Consider the following 15,840-nt stretch of genomic DNA (forward strand, 5'->3'; position numbering starts at 1 on the left):
TTTAGTTCTCTGTGTGTGGATTCCTCCTTTCCTCTCATTTGGGGGAAACTTCTTTTTCTCCCTAATTTTATGAGTTTATTTTTTTTTATTTTTTTATTAATTTATTTTTTCTTGTGCTTCAATTGGGCCATCTAGATTTCCTGACTTTGTGGATTAAACTTCTATGGTAGTAGGCAGGTCTTTTTATATATTTATTTATTTATTATATTTTCTTTCTAGGCCTGCATCTGATGATGTCAGTCGTTGACTCTACCTGACCTTGGGTCATTTATTTTAGCCTTCCAGGAATCTACTATCTGTGTCTGTCTCCTGTGATTGTCAATCTGGTCATTCTGTCCTCATCTGTCAGGTTTAGGCACCACAGGGTGGAACAGTGCCTCCTGCTGGCGGGAATATCATGCCCCTATAGGCTGCTGTCACTCAGGGGAGTAGTCTGCCTGAGCAAGATGGAGATCATGGACTGGGGAAGAGTCAGGACTGGGACTCCCCAATGCCTCTGTCTCCAGTGTCTCCTCGAGGGTCTCTGGGCAGCTCTGTGACCCCTTTGGCCAGGGATCCACTATTTCTGCTGACCCCTCTGCACTAGCCCACCGGCTTACTTGCACACATGTACCGGCCACAGCAGGCACCCTCACCAGACCATATGTGCTCACCAGCCACCCACGCACACGCCCCTGCACTGGTCAGTTTAGGGTCTTTTATTGTGTGCTTTCCCACTTTTGATCCTTTGGGGGCATGGCCTGCTGTGCAAATAGGGACTACAGAATGGGGAGGGAGTCTGCTCCAGGGATCTCAGATAATCCTCCAGTTCTTTCCCCAACCCCTAAGTCTCCAGTCTCTCCTTAAGGGTCTCTATGCAGTTGTGTGTCCCCTTTGGCCAGGGATCCTCTATTTCTTCAAGCCAGTCTGCACTCGGCCCCCAGCGCACACACACACAAGCCGTGTGTGGAGCATGCAAAAGGCAGGTTAATTGATTCTCTTATGCCTGGGTGAGATGGTAGCTGCAGAGTGGGAGGTGAGTTATCACTGGGGATCCACTGGCCACCGTCTCAGTTCTCTTCACAAAGTTTTCCTCACCAATCTTTCCTTGGGCACTAGCCCACTCTCCTGCTGCCTCTAACCAGAGATCATGGAAGGGGGTTGCCACTGCAAATTTTTGCGTTGGCCCTTTAAATGTCTCTTTGCATCTCCAGATGCCTGTCTCTGGCAGAGAGCGCCCCTAAGCTTTTTGGGGTTGCGCTTTGTATGTGTGTTTTCCTGGTTTCAGCTGCCGTAGCCTAGAGGTTCCTGTTTATGGTTCAGACCCTGTTGTTCTCAGGGGAATCCAACTGGCCAATCCGATGTCCCTCTGGTGCTGGTGCCCGTGGGTGCCCAGCCCACCCTCTCAAGCCTCCACCACACTTCTCACCCGTTAGGATGTGTTAAAGTTGATTCCACTGTCTGTCCGCAGCTCCAAGGCTCCTCTCCCTCTATTGTTCCATTGTTTTCCAGGTGATTTCTTCACTATTTAGTCACAAGTCCAGTTTGGTCTTGGGAGGAGGTCTGCGTGACTCCCATTCACTCCTCCGCCATCTTTTCGATCGATATTGTACTTCTTGTCATTGATTTTGTTTATGTGATGTATTACATTTATTGATTTGCAAACATTGCACCATCTTTGCATCCCTAAAATAATCCCCTTGATCATGATGTATGATTTTTGTAATGTATTGCTGGATCTGGTTTGCCTATATTTTGTTGAGGACTTTAGCATCTATGTTTATCAGAGATATTGGTTTGTAACTTTCTTTCTTTGTTATGTTTTTACCTGATTTTGGAATTAGGATAATATAAGCCTTTTTAAAAAGATTGTGGGAACCTTCCTTCTTCTTAAATTTTTTAGAATGTTTGAGATGGGTAGCTGTTAGTTTTTTTAATGTTTGGTAAAATTTGCCTGTGAAGTCATATGGTCCAGGGATTTTGTGTGTCAGGAATTTTTTTGATTACTTCTTCAAGTTAGCTAGTTGTTATCAGTCTATTCATGTTTTCTTCATCTTCCTGATTCAGTTTTGGAAGATTGCATGTTTCTAGGAATTTACCCATTTTGCCCAGGTTGTCCAATTTCTTGGTATATTGTTGTTCATAGTAATTCCTTACAATCCTTTTTATTTTTTTGGTATCAGTTGTCACTTCTCTTCTTTCATTTCTGATTTTTTTCATTTGAGTCCTCAGTCATTTTCCTCGATGGGTTTGGTTAAAGGTTTTCAATTTAGTTTAACTTTTCAATGAACCAGTTTCTGTATTCGTTGAACTTGTGAATTGTTTTTTTATTCTCTGTCATTTAATTCTGCTCTGATATTATTTCCTTCTACCTACTCTGGGCTTTGTTTATTGTTGTTCCTTCAATTCATTAGCTGTAGGTGTAAATTGTTTATTTGAGATTTTCTATCTACTTTAGATAGGCCATATTGCTATGAACTTTCATCTCAGGTCTGAGTTCACTGTGTCCCATAGCTTCTGGGTTGTTGTGTTCATTTTCATTTGTTTCCAGGTACTTTTTAATTTTTCCTTGATCTCATTTTTAACCCATTCATTATTTATGAACATGTTATTCAGCTTCCATGTATTTTAATATTTTTGAGTTGTTCTTTGAGGTTGATTTCCAGTTTCAAGCCATTCTGATACAAGAAGATGATTTCAATGTTCTTGAATTTGTTAAGGCTTGTTTTGTGTCCTACCATGGGGTCTGTCTTTGAACATGATCCATGTGCTTTAGGAACAAATGTATATTTTGCTTCTTTTGAGGTGAAATATTCTGTAAATATAAATTATGTCCATTTTATTTATAGTGTAATTTAATGCCACAATATCCTTGTGAATTTCTGTTTGGAAGGTCTGTCCATTGTTGACAGTGCGGTGTTAAAATACCCTACAATGACTGTATTGCTGTCCATCTCCTTCTTAAAGTCCTGCAAGATTTACTTTATATATTTAGGTGCTCACATGTTGGATGCATATATGTTTACAAAGGTTGCATCCTCTTGTTGGAATACTCCCTTAAGTGTTATATAGTGATCTTCTTTGTCTTTTATTATGGCCTTTGTTTAAAAGTCTATTTTGTCTAATATAAATATTGCTACCACAGCTTTACTTTATGTCTATATGCATGGAATATTATTTTCCATCTCTTCACTTTCAGCCTGTGTGTATCTTTTGTTCTCAGGTGGGTCTCTTGTAGACAGCATATATGCAGGTCATGTTTTCTTATCCATTCAGCCCCACTTCATATTTTGATTGGAGCATTTAATCCATTTACATTTTTAAAAGATTTTATTTATTATATTTTTAGAGAGAAGGGAAGGGAGGGAAAAAGAGAGGGAGAGAAACATCAATGTGTGGCTACCTTTGATGAGCCGCCCCCCCCCCCCAAGGTCCTTGCCTGCAACCTAGTCATGTGTCTTAGACTGGTAATTGAACTGGTGACCCTTTGATTCACAGGTCAGCGCTCAATCCACTGAGACACACCAGCCAGGGCTAATCCATTTACATTTAAGGTTATTATTGGTAGGTACTTATTCATTGCTATTTTTCTCTTTGGACTTCCCCCCGCCTCTATTATTTCTTCTAAACCAGTAACTTTAGTATCACTTGCAAAGTTGATTTGGTGGAGATGTGCTCATATAGCTTTTTTTTTTTTTTTGTCAGGAAGCTCTTAATTTCACCTTCTATTTTAAATGAGAGTCTTCCTGGACAGAGTAGTCTTTGTTGCAGGTCCTTGCTTTTCATTACTTGGAATATTTTGTGCCAGTCTCCTGGTTTGTAGTGTTTCTTTTGAGAAAGCAGTTTAGCCTTAACAGAGCTCCTTTGAATGTCACTAGCTGTTTCTTTCTTGCTTCCTTTAAGATTCTCTCTTTGGTTTTAAACTTTGCCATTTTAATTGTGATGTTTCTTGGTGTAAGTGTCTTTGGATTCATCTTAACTGTGACTCTCTGTGGTTCCTGAACTTGCGTGACTTTCTTCTTCACCAGGTTAGGGATGTTTTCTGTCCATACTTCTTCAAGCATATTTTCTATCTGTTGCTTGCTCCTTTCTCCTCCTCTGATATCTTTATGATGCAGATATTGTTACATTTCATGTTGTCCCAAAGCTCACTAAAACCATCCTCATTCTTTTTGAGTCTTTTTTTTTGTTTTGTTCTGACTGGGCGTTTTTTTTTTTTTTCCTACCTTGTATCCCAACTCACTGATTCAATCCTCTGCTTTATCTAGCCTGCTTTTAATTTTGTCTAGTGTATTCTACATGTCAGATATTGTATTCTTTATCTCTACATAGTTCTTATTCATTGTTTCTATGCCTTTTTTTATGCTGATGTAATTACCACTAAGTTCTTTGAGTATCCTTATAACCCTTTGAACTCTATGTGTGATAAGTTGCTTGCCTTAATTTTATTTAGCTCTTTTTCTGGTAATTCCTCCTTTTCTTTTGATTGGGAGTTGTTCCTTTGTCTCTCCATTTTAGGTGACTCTTTTTGTTTGCTTTTACATATTAGATTGATACGCTTTGACTCTCGGTTTTCATGGGGTGGCCTTCCGTGGCAGTCCTGTGGGACTCGGGTGCAGTCTCCTTGATCTTCTATGCTTTTTGTGCAGGCGCTGACAGAAAAAAATAACACAGAGAACAAAACCCATACCAGCCAAAATAGCCACTCCCCACATACACAAAGCAACAGCAATATCAACAAGTGAGCAGAGATTAATAAAAGTGCACAGTGAATAAGAATAATATAAGAAAGGTAAAAAAGTATATGAAATGAAAGAAAGAAAAATGATTTTGAAAAGGTACCGGGAGGAGAAATAATAAGAGTAAGGAACAGAAAAGAGGTGAAGAAAGAGAAACTTTTCTTACTTACATTTTAAAATGAAAGTAAGAAAAATAAGAAAGGGAATAAAGAAAGCAAAATGGAGTAAAAAAGGAAAGAATTAAAATATGAGTACTGAAATAAGAAAAAGATGCTGAACTAATAGGAACAAAATTGAAGAAAAAGAAACAATGTTAGGAAACTATGCCAAAGAAAAAACAATGCAACCAATGACAAAGAACCTGGTGGAATTCATCTCAACAGAGTCGAGTTCTTGCCTGCCGGCCTCTCCTTCTGGATATAACTCCGGCAGTCAGGTGCCATCCACATCTAGTTCTTGGCAGCCTGCTCAAGGCTACAACAATCCACAGTTTGTGGCTGTTTCCTTCAGACTTGGCTGCACCTGGGATGGTCCTCACTGTCCTGCCCTGCTGACTTTTCATCAGCACAAGGCTCAGGGGTGGGTCATCCTACATCCCAACACACCACAGGTAACACTTCTACCTGCCTCTATCTGTGCCATTAGTCTTAGCCTTGATGCTGTCATGTCTGTTTCTGAGAAGACTTCTGATGAGATCAGGGGGATAGGACCCTTGGATCTCCCCTGGGAGGTATTGTTCAGATTTCAGGGAAGAAGAGGATGTGTTTCCTTGCTCCTGCACTGCATGTCTTCATCTGTCCAAGATTACTTCCAATATTGTGTAGTTTCTGATGAATTAGCTGTCCATTTTATGTGAGGGGCCAACCTGTTTTAAAGGGTCAGCTCTTTCCTGCCTTGTGCTGATGACAGCTCTGTATAAGAGCTGAGGCTGGGTGAGGCACTGAATACCCCTTGCTGCACCAATTTCTGCAGTGTTCTGCATAGCCCATGGCCTGCTACGTGAGCTGGGCAGGGCCCACTAAACCCCTCAATCTCCCTGCCCAGCTGGATTCAGTGGGAAGAAACTGTGCTTTAAATCTTGTCTTTTTGCTGGAAGAGAAGCTGCATGCAGTCTTCACCCAGCCACATTTCTGCTTTTTAAAAAAGTCTCTACGGGTACCAACACTGCAGTACTAAGTCACTGTCTGGTTCTCTGTACATACCACCTCCCCCAAAAGCAAAATGTGTCTCATAGTCACAGCTGGCTGCAGCCTTCTGGTACCTTTGACAGACCCAGGTGCAGGAACCTGATTGTTTCAGGAGATTGAATTCCTATCTGCAACTCTCCTGGTTGGCGCTACCATGATGGATGTGTGGCTTGCTGAGTGTGTGGTAGCCTCGGTCTCCCAAACTCTGTATATCCTCCCAAGTCACTCCTGGTTAGGGGATCCTTGTGCAGCACTAGGGACCCCTCCTCTAAGAAGGCGGGGGGTGGAATTTAAAAGCCGTGATTTCTGTCTGGTCTCTCTGCTGCTGCAAGTGCCACACACAGGGGGTTTCCCCTTCACTTGTAATATCTGCTTACCAGATGCTACAAAACATCTTCTGTACATCTTTGGCCTGAAAACTTCATATCAGTCAAGATTCCATTGATTGTTTGAGTTAACTGTCAGAGATCAGTCAAAAATCCAAGTTGTGGGCAAGAGCAAGTGGACTCTGCTTTCACCTATTGGCCACCATCTTTGGATAAATAAATACTATGTTTGCCATGTATAGTGCACACTTTTTTGCCCCAATTTTTGAGGGAATAAAAAGGATGTACATGATACATGGGTAATATTAATCCTGTATCTATATAAATGTTTTTAATTTTTAAAATTTATGCATATGTGTTAAATGTGTAACTAGAAAGCAATAATGCTATCCATATGCGAAGTAACACCCTGGAATATGATAATTAGTTTTATTTCTAAATAATAATTGAATTAAAAAATTAAAATAAAAGATTTTTTTCCTGAAAGTTTGGGCCAAAATGTGGGTGTGCATTATACATGTCAAAATATGATAAACTCTTAGAAAGACATAAAATGCTTTCCAAAGAAGAAATAGAAATCAGAATATATCCATAAAAAAGTAAAAAGATTGAATTTGTAATTAAAAACTACCTAAAGTGGAAAGATTGGACCAAGGTGCTTTCACTGGTGAATTCTACTACACTTTTATGGAATTAATACCAATTTTTAAGAACTTTTACAAAAAATAGAAGAGGAGGTAATGTCAACTTTCCTTTGAATCCAGTATTAGCCTAATATCATACCAGAAAAAGACGTCACAAGGAATGAATCCTACAAACAATTTCTGTTATGTAGATATAAAAATCTTCAACAAAAAACTACTAAACCAGCCCTGGCTGGTGTGGCTCAGTGGATAAAGCACTGGCCTGAGGACTAAAGGGTCGTTGGTTTGATTCCCACGCCTAGGTTGCAGGCCAGGTCCTCAGTAGGGGGTGCGTGAGAGGCAACCACACATTAATGTTTTCCTCCCTCTCTTTCTCCTCCCTTCCCCTCTGTCTAAAGATAAATAAATAAAATCTTAAGGAAATAAAACCTACCAGACCAAATCGAACAATATGTAAAAGAATTATGTGTCATGACCAAGTAGGATTTATACCAAGAATGCAAGGTTGACCTATCATTTAAAAATCAATTAATATAATACACCATAAAATGAAATAAAGGACAAAAAACCTCCTGCTCATCTCAATAGATGCACAAAAAGTATTTGACACAATCTAATACCCTTTTATGGTAAAAACACTTTTTTTAAAAAGAATAGAAGTAAACTTTCTCAACCTAAGTTCACCTACAAAAAATCTACAGAGAACATAATATTTAATTCAAAAAGACTGAATGCTTTTCTCCTAAAATCAAAAACAATTTGAGGAGATCTATTCATCAACTCTATTTAACATTGTAATAGAGTTTTTAGGCACAGAAGTTAGGTAAGAAAAAGTGAAATAAAAAATTTTAAGATGACATGGTCTTGTTTATATTGTAGGTAATCCTAAGGAATCTAGTAGAAAACTACTAGACTAAATAAGTTCATTAAGGTTTCAAAGTATTTGATTAATATACAAAAATCAATTGTACTTGCACAGAGTTGCAATTAACAATCAAAAGTGAAAATAAGAAAAAATTCCATTTACTATAACATCAAAAAATAAGAATAGTTTGAAGAAAATAGCCCTGGCTGGTGTGGCTTAGTGGATTGAGTGCCAGCCTGAGAACCAAAGGGTTGCCAGTTCAATTCCCAGTCAGGACACAAACCTGGGTTGCAGGCCAGGTCCCCGGTAGGGGGTGTTTGAGAGGCAACCCCACACTGATGTTTCTCTCACTCTCTTTCTCTCTTACTTCCCCTATCTAAAAGTAAATAAGTAAAATTTTTTTAAAAAAGAATACTTTGAAGAAAATAAGTGTAAAACTTATACTCTTTAAACCACAAAGCAGTCTTAAAAGAAATTAAAATAAACCTAAATAAAAGAAAAGACATTCTATCTTCACTGGTCAGAACACTTAATATTGAAAGTGGCACTATTTCCCAAATTCATCTACATATTGAGTGCAATCCCTTAAAAATTCCACCTGGTTTCCTTGGTAAACTTACAAGCTGATCTCAGAATTCATGTGGGAATTCAAGGGACCTAGAATAGCTAAAATAATCTTGAAAAAGAACAAAGATGGAGGATCACATTTCTTAAATCCAAAATTTACTACACTATAGTAGTCAAGGTATTGTGGTAATAGTATAAGGATAGACATAAAGATCAGTGAAACAGAACTGAAAAATTCAGAAGTAAACCCTTAGATTTACATTCAACTGATTTTCCAGTAGGGTATCAAAATAATTCAACGGGAGAAGTAACAGTTTTTCAACAAATCATGTTGGGGGAATGAATATATTTACATGCAAATGAATAACTTTGGGCTCCCACCTCACACCATAAAGTAACTCAGAATTTATCAACACCTAAATATAAGTGCTAAAAAGTATAAAACAGCTAAAAGAGAACATGGCTGTTAATTTTTGAGAACTTGAATTAAGCAATGGTTTCTTAGATATGACATCGAAAGCACAAGTAATAAAAGAAAAAAATAGATGATTTGGACTTTACCAAAATTGAAAATAAAAACCTTTGTACTTCAAACAACATGTGAAGAAAATGAAAAGACATTTCACAGAACAAGAGAAAACTTTTAAAAAACACATCAGAATTCTATTTTAAAAAAACACAACTTGATAGTAAAGAGACAAGTTTAAAAATGAGCCAAGTATCTGAATAGACATTTCTGTAAAGAAGATATATAAAAGGCCAATAAACTCATGCTCAACATCACTAGTTACCAGGGAATTGCAAACCATAATAAGATACTATCACATAGCTATTAGGATGGCTGGGAAAAAAAAAAGGCAAGATGATAACAAGCAAGTATGTGAAGATATCTGAATCCTCATATACTCTGGTGGAAATATAAAATGGTTCAGCTTCTTAGGAAAATAGTCTGGGATATCTGCAAACTGTTAGACATATAACCATATAACCCAACAATTCCATTCATATATAACCAAGAGAAATAAAAATATGTTCACAGAAAAATTTCATGAATGTTTATAGTAGCATTATTAATCATAGCAAAAAGTTGGAAACAACTTAGATGTCCAGCAACTAAGGGGTGGATAAATTAAATATGGTATACCCATACAACAAGGTACTATTCAGCCATTAAAAGAATGAAGTACTGACACATGCTACAGCATAGATGAACCTTGAAAACATGTTATGTGAAAGAGGCCATATATAAACACATGCTACAGCATAGATGAACCTTGAAAACATGTTATGTGAAAGAGGCCATATATAAAAGACATTATGATTGGGTTTATATGAAATGTATAGACTAAGCAAATCTGTAAAGACCAAGTAGATTAGTGGTTGCCTGGTGTTGGAAGGTATAAGGGGAACAATCCCAAGTAATTAAAGGCTTGTTTAAAGTCTCAAAAGCAGTGGGTGGGGTGAATTTTGATATGCTCACACTATAGAATATTTTAGTTAAAATTAATGAATTATATTGAACCATATGGATGAATATTGACAATCTAATGTTAAGAGGAAAACTGAGTTCCTTAAGATTTTATGTACCATGAAACTCATTTCATAAAGTTAAAATGTACCTCAGATAAAAATTAATCTTATGTAAGAGCTCTTGAGTTTCCAAATCTAAATTCTTTAAAAATTAAAAAAAAATTCAGAATGAGAACTTTATGGATTATAAGGGAACATAATTTACAACTGTAGGTTCCATATACAGCTGATTATAATAACTTGAACTACATGGACATCTTTTTTTTTTCTTCCCCTAAAGGTGATTTTAACTGCATGACAACGTGAAACAATAAAAATAAGTTCCTTGTATTCCTTACTATGGATTCTTTACAACTTCCACTCACCTGAGCACGATATTAAAAGTTACACAGTTTGTAAAAATAGTCTGCAATTTGACTTTTAATGTTAATTTTTCTCTCTTAATTTTCTCAGGTAGTTTGAAGCCAAGGTGGAATACTGATGATTAATGAGATTATAAATTTTGACCATGACTATAGGAATTTTTACCAAAATGCTAGTTTTAAGAAACACACATCTTTAAGAAGCAGAGGTTGGTTCTCACTAAACTAAAAATGCATCGCAGTCTCTCAGAAGCTAGTGCACAAGGATGGAACCTAGACATCAACACTCAAATGCAGTCATTTCAGAACAGCAAGGTGATGATAATACGAAGGAACAAAGACTGTGGGGATTCCATCTGAGTGAGGGAAACTGTGTAGCCCTGGGTAGCAGGAGCAGGAACATCAAGTCCAACATCTATGATGCCAGTAGTGTAAGCTGGGGATTGTGGTCAGTAGCTGCTGTGGTGACCTCACCACATAAGTTCTGTGTCATCACTTGTAGCATTGTTCCCAGTTCTATATCTTTATACCTTAGCACTCAGATTTTGTTTCGGCAGCTCAGTATTCTTTGAATGAATCTCTTATCTACTCAAATAAACACAAATAGACCATATCTACTTTAACCAGTATGTATTTCCATTAAAATTAGAAATAAAACAAAGGTTGCTATAGTAAGAATTTCTGTGGGTGATAATGACCTCTCTTTATTTCTACACAAATGGAGAAATAGAGCATTTTTGTTGGTAATGTTTTAATATAAAGAGGCAGCTTGAATCTGGAATTAAAATGTACATCCCAATGCTTCATTTAAACTCTAGATATTGAACTACATACAAGCAGAGCACAGAGCCTGCAGAGTAAGCATAGATAACACAGCCTGCTCTAGGAAACACAAGAAATTCAGGGCCAAATAAAAGATAATTTGTGCATTTTAATGCATTTCACCAAGGCAATACATAAGTTCTCTTAGGACATACAAACAGGAGGAAGGATGAAAATAAGTTATCCCTGAAAACCAACCCTTCAGTCTGTAAAAATAGGGAAAAATGGTAAGTCTTGCCCAACACCCTCTGTCATCAGGTCTGCAACATGAAGGCAAGAAAGTTAAATATATGACTTTATCTGCAGATGTTTTTAGATTAGTTTTTTAAAGGTTTTATTTATTTTTAGACAGGGAAAGGGAGGGAGAAAAGCGTCAACGTGTGGTTACCTCTCCTGTGCCCCTGCTGGGGACCTGGCCCACAACCCAGGCATGTGCCCTGACTGGGAATCAAACTGGCAAACCTTAGGTTTGCAGGCCAGCGCTCAATCCACTGAGCCACACCAGCCAGGGGATTATCTGCAGATTTTAATTTTAAAAGATTGAAGGGATCTAGCACTTCGTAATCAATACTGTAATAAAAAATGTTAAATTTTCAGAATTTACCAGCATATTTTAAAAGTATTATTAAGCATCATTACATTACAAAAAATATTACTAAGGAGGATAAAGAGTTGTCCAAGAAATTTCATTTTGGGATACTTTGTATTTAAAAATGAATAACATTGAAAATATAATCCCAATGACACTTTTATTGAAACTTGATAAAGTAATTTTAAAATTCTAATAAATATTTGTCTTCACTTACAAATAAAAATTGTATGTTAATAATATACATGTATTTATTTCTGAGTAATAAATTATTAGAAATTGTAATTCAAAGATTGCTGGAAAATAGAGCACAGAAATAGAACTGAGAATAAGCATTTAATATAAAGTAAATATGTTTTATTCAGTAGGAGAAAGACACTTTTAATAAATGGTACTGAAATAACTGGCTTTATTCCTGAATGTAAATAAAGCAGACATCCTGTATCACACCACATACAATAATTAATTCCAGGTGCACTAAAATGTTAAATCTATATGCGTGCATATGTACCTACATAAACACACATGAAAAATTGTACACTCTTTTCCTTTATTCTCTTGCCCTCTAATATTTTCTATAAGCAAGGTCTTCCTAAGAAGTAGAAAAACCCTGGAAGTAGTTTGGGAAACATTATTTTATAGAAATAAAATATATAAATATAAGAATGTGTATTATAACGACTTAAATTTCAAAGAGGGAACAAACTGAAATGTCACAATTGAGGAATAGTAGAATAGGTAGTGGTAAAAGCATACTGTGAAATATACTGAATTATCAAAATTATCAATTGTCTTGAAGGAAAATTCAAAATGTACATCAAAAAAGTAAATTACAGATAAATATGTATCATTTACTTTTGTAAAAACATATTAAAATTACTTGTTAATGTTTAAGGACAAAAGAATATATGGGGGATATACACAAGGTTTAAACATTACTCAGAGGGCAAGAGAGTGAAAAATGAAGGGGATAGAGATATTTATTTTAAAAAATTTACTGGTACTGTTTCATTGGTTTGGGTGCACATGCATTACCTCTGTAATTTTAGATGAGGAACTTAATAAATGACTTGAAATATACTAATGAAGAAGATAAAATTTCATTTAGAAATATTCATTTTTAAGTAATGCAAACCTTTGGAATGAAAAAGCATCTTTAGTAACTCTTCCATTTGCAGATATTTTTCTCATTTTAATTTTCTCAAGTTGATTATGAAATATGCCTGCAAATAACTCAATACTAAAAAAAAGCTAATAAACAAACAAAATCCTTTAACATGATATCTAAGAATGGGAGCAGGAAATGAAAGGACAGACCTGCAGTAACTTGGGACATGTGATTTTCCTTCCATAGAATGGTATCCATTCAATGTAGGAAGTGGTTTTTTGAGCATGAATATTGAGATACAGGAAAGGTCCATGGTAAAACGCCAACTTAAATCTAAACAAAGCTAACTTGTGGGATATTTTTAATATAAAAATTTCTTAATCCAGTACTTTCAGTAGGTTTCTACACTATAATGGCAGAGTTCAGTAGGTGTAACAGAAATGGTATGGTCCACAAAAGCTAAAATATATACTATTGGTCTAGAACACAATACACAATTTAGTGATACATTTGTTGCTAGTGCAAAATTGTGATGCTCTGGTATTTTTTTTCTTTTGAGAGTATATCTCTACTTTTTTTTAAAGATTTTTATTTATTTTTAGAGAGAGGGAAAAGGAGGGAGAGGGGGAAACATCTGAAGTGTGAGAGATACATCAATTGGTTGCTTCTCACATGCCCCCAATTGGGGACCTGGCCAGCAATCCAGGCATGTGCCCTGACTGGGAATTGAACTGATGATCTCTTTCAGGCAGGTGCTCAGTCCACTCAGCCACACCAGCCAGGACTCTATTTTTTTCCAGTTGTGTGTCTATACATATATAGCTTAACAAAGGGATACAAAACATAAAATACAGTAATGCCCCACATACTGATGTTCGGGTCAACAACCAACTGCACGTACAACTGTTGCATATAGTATAGCCTAGATGTTGGTAGGCAATGCCATTTACGTTTATGTAAATAGACTATGTTTGCGCACCAATAAAATTATCTAACAACACATTTCTCAGAACACATTCCTGCCATTAAGTGGTGCATGATTGTATATCCTATTTAACTGACATAATGCTTAGGACAAAAAATTTTTCAATGTAGAAAAAAATTATGTGTGGAGGTTGGCTACTTTATTTCTGCATCTTTAATCTAAAACTGCTCATATCTAAGAAATTCTGGGTAAATTATTCTGTGTTGCACTCCCTCCTAAATTTCCTTGGTGTCAAGGGATTCTGGACTATTAAAAACTCCTCCTCCAAGCCTTTTGCAGTCACTTTTCTAGTGCCTAGAACAAAAGTAATCCATGGGCTACTTGCTACTTAGTCAATACATTTTTGCTTTCATGGTTTTTAGATCTGAGCTGCCATTTGAAAATCAAGAGCCATCACACTTTTAAAAATGTAGATTTCTGGATTTTCTGGAAGTCAGAAGAGCTGGCAAATGGTGCCCTATTTTCCTCGCAGCATCAATTAGCTGGACCCAAACACTGTGCATCCTTTTTAACTACTCTGAATTTGTTATTCTTTGGATACCTACAGTTTGCTAATTTCTTTAGTATGCTTGCAACAACTTTATGAATGAGAGTGAAAAATAGCTTCCTTCATTTTTGTTCTCCGAGTGCACTTGTAACATCAAGATTGAGGGAGGGAGGGGAGAGGGGGCAAGGGAAAGTGGTGAGGGGAAGGCAGAGACAAATGTATTTGAAAAAATAAATTAAAAAAAATAAATAAGATTGTTAAAAGTTTGTTACGATATATCTACTTCCCTGAAAATTCCTTGAACACTTGGGTTACCAAGTGTTTTGCCTGAAAAAAAAATTGGGTTTGGTGCTTTGTCAAAAGCTACTGTATTCACATATACATTTCCCTGTTGCTGTTTGTCTTTCAAGAGTTCTGATTTTGTCATTTTTATCTTCCTAAAAAAAGTAATTTTGTTTAGGTTTTCCAATATATTAGAAAGGACAGTATTCAGTATAGCATTTTAAATCAGGAACTATGAGATGTCGCTATCTATATTCATGTTTTCATGTTTTTCCATTTTTCAAAACTATTGCTGTTTTCCTTTTCACATTTTTTCTTCAGAAGTGTCATCAATGTTTTATCTATATTGTTGTCTGGTTTTACATTCTGTATTATAAGTAGTTAAAAGGATGCGAATCTGAATAAGGTCCTTCTCACACATTACACACATTACCTTCCCCTACTAACTCCCAAGATTATTTCATGTTCCGTAAGAAATAACTGACAGTAGAAAATTTTCTTAATCCATTAGCCTCAATGGGTTATTCTTCAATTGCATATCTTGTCTGATGTTAAGATCTGCCACAACCGTTGTCTTTCAACAAATAATACTGACAACAATGAATATAACAATGACTAACATTCAGTGAGTATATTTATTATGACATGCACAATTCTAAATACTTTGTCTTATTTTATCTTCACACAAAATTATGAGGTAGGTATAATTCTCCATTTTAGAATTTCTACTAAGACACATGTGTATAAAAACAGAAAAATTCCAAGGAAGGGTAAATACTAAACAGATAACTACTATCCTTCATGAATGAAAATGGGTACAAGGATAGTGGTCAAAGGGTATGTTGTTCTTATTTGTAATTTTTAAATCTTTTATAAGGAAACTATATTCACGAATTATTTCCGCAATTAAAATGAGACATGATAAAAAAAGTCAAAGGACAATGTCCATTATGGTACTGTGTATAATGGCAAAAAGCTCTGGAAGAAACTACAATTTCTATCAATAGGGATATGATAAAATGGTATGATGGCAACACAAGGAAACACCATAAAGCCATTAAAGGATCTCTATTTACTGAGTGCAAAGTTGTTCATGAAAGTTTGTATAGTAAGAACGCCTAAATTTTCTAAGGAGCAAAAAGTAGGTTGTCTTCAAAAATAAAGAGGTCACTTCTCTGTTATTAAAGGTATTTTAAAAATAAAGGTATTTTACAAACAATGATGTAAACAGATGGACTTTACAGTCACATAAATTTAAGATGAATTATATGATTAAGAATATAACAACTATAGACAAATTAGGAGGAAAAAGAACATAAAAATCACAGGATTACAATTCAGCATAAATTCTCTGATTTTTAAGGTTAT

Source organism: Pteronotus mesoamericanus, unplaced genomic scaffold, assembly GCF_021234165.1.
Source record: "Pteronotus mesoamericanus isolate MK-2021 breed Mesoamerican mustached bat unplaced genomic scaffold, CSHL_Meso_final scaffold_165, whole genome shotgun sequence".
Classification (NCBI taxonomy): Eukaryota; Metazoa; Chordata; class Mammalia; order Chiroptera; family Mormoopidae; genus Pteronotus; species Pteronotus mesoamericanus.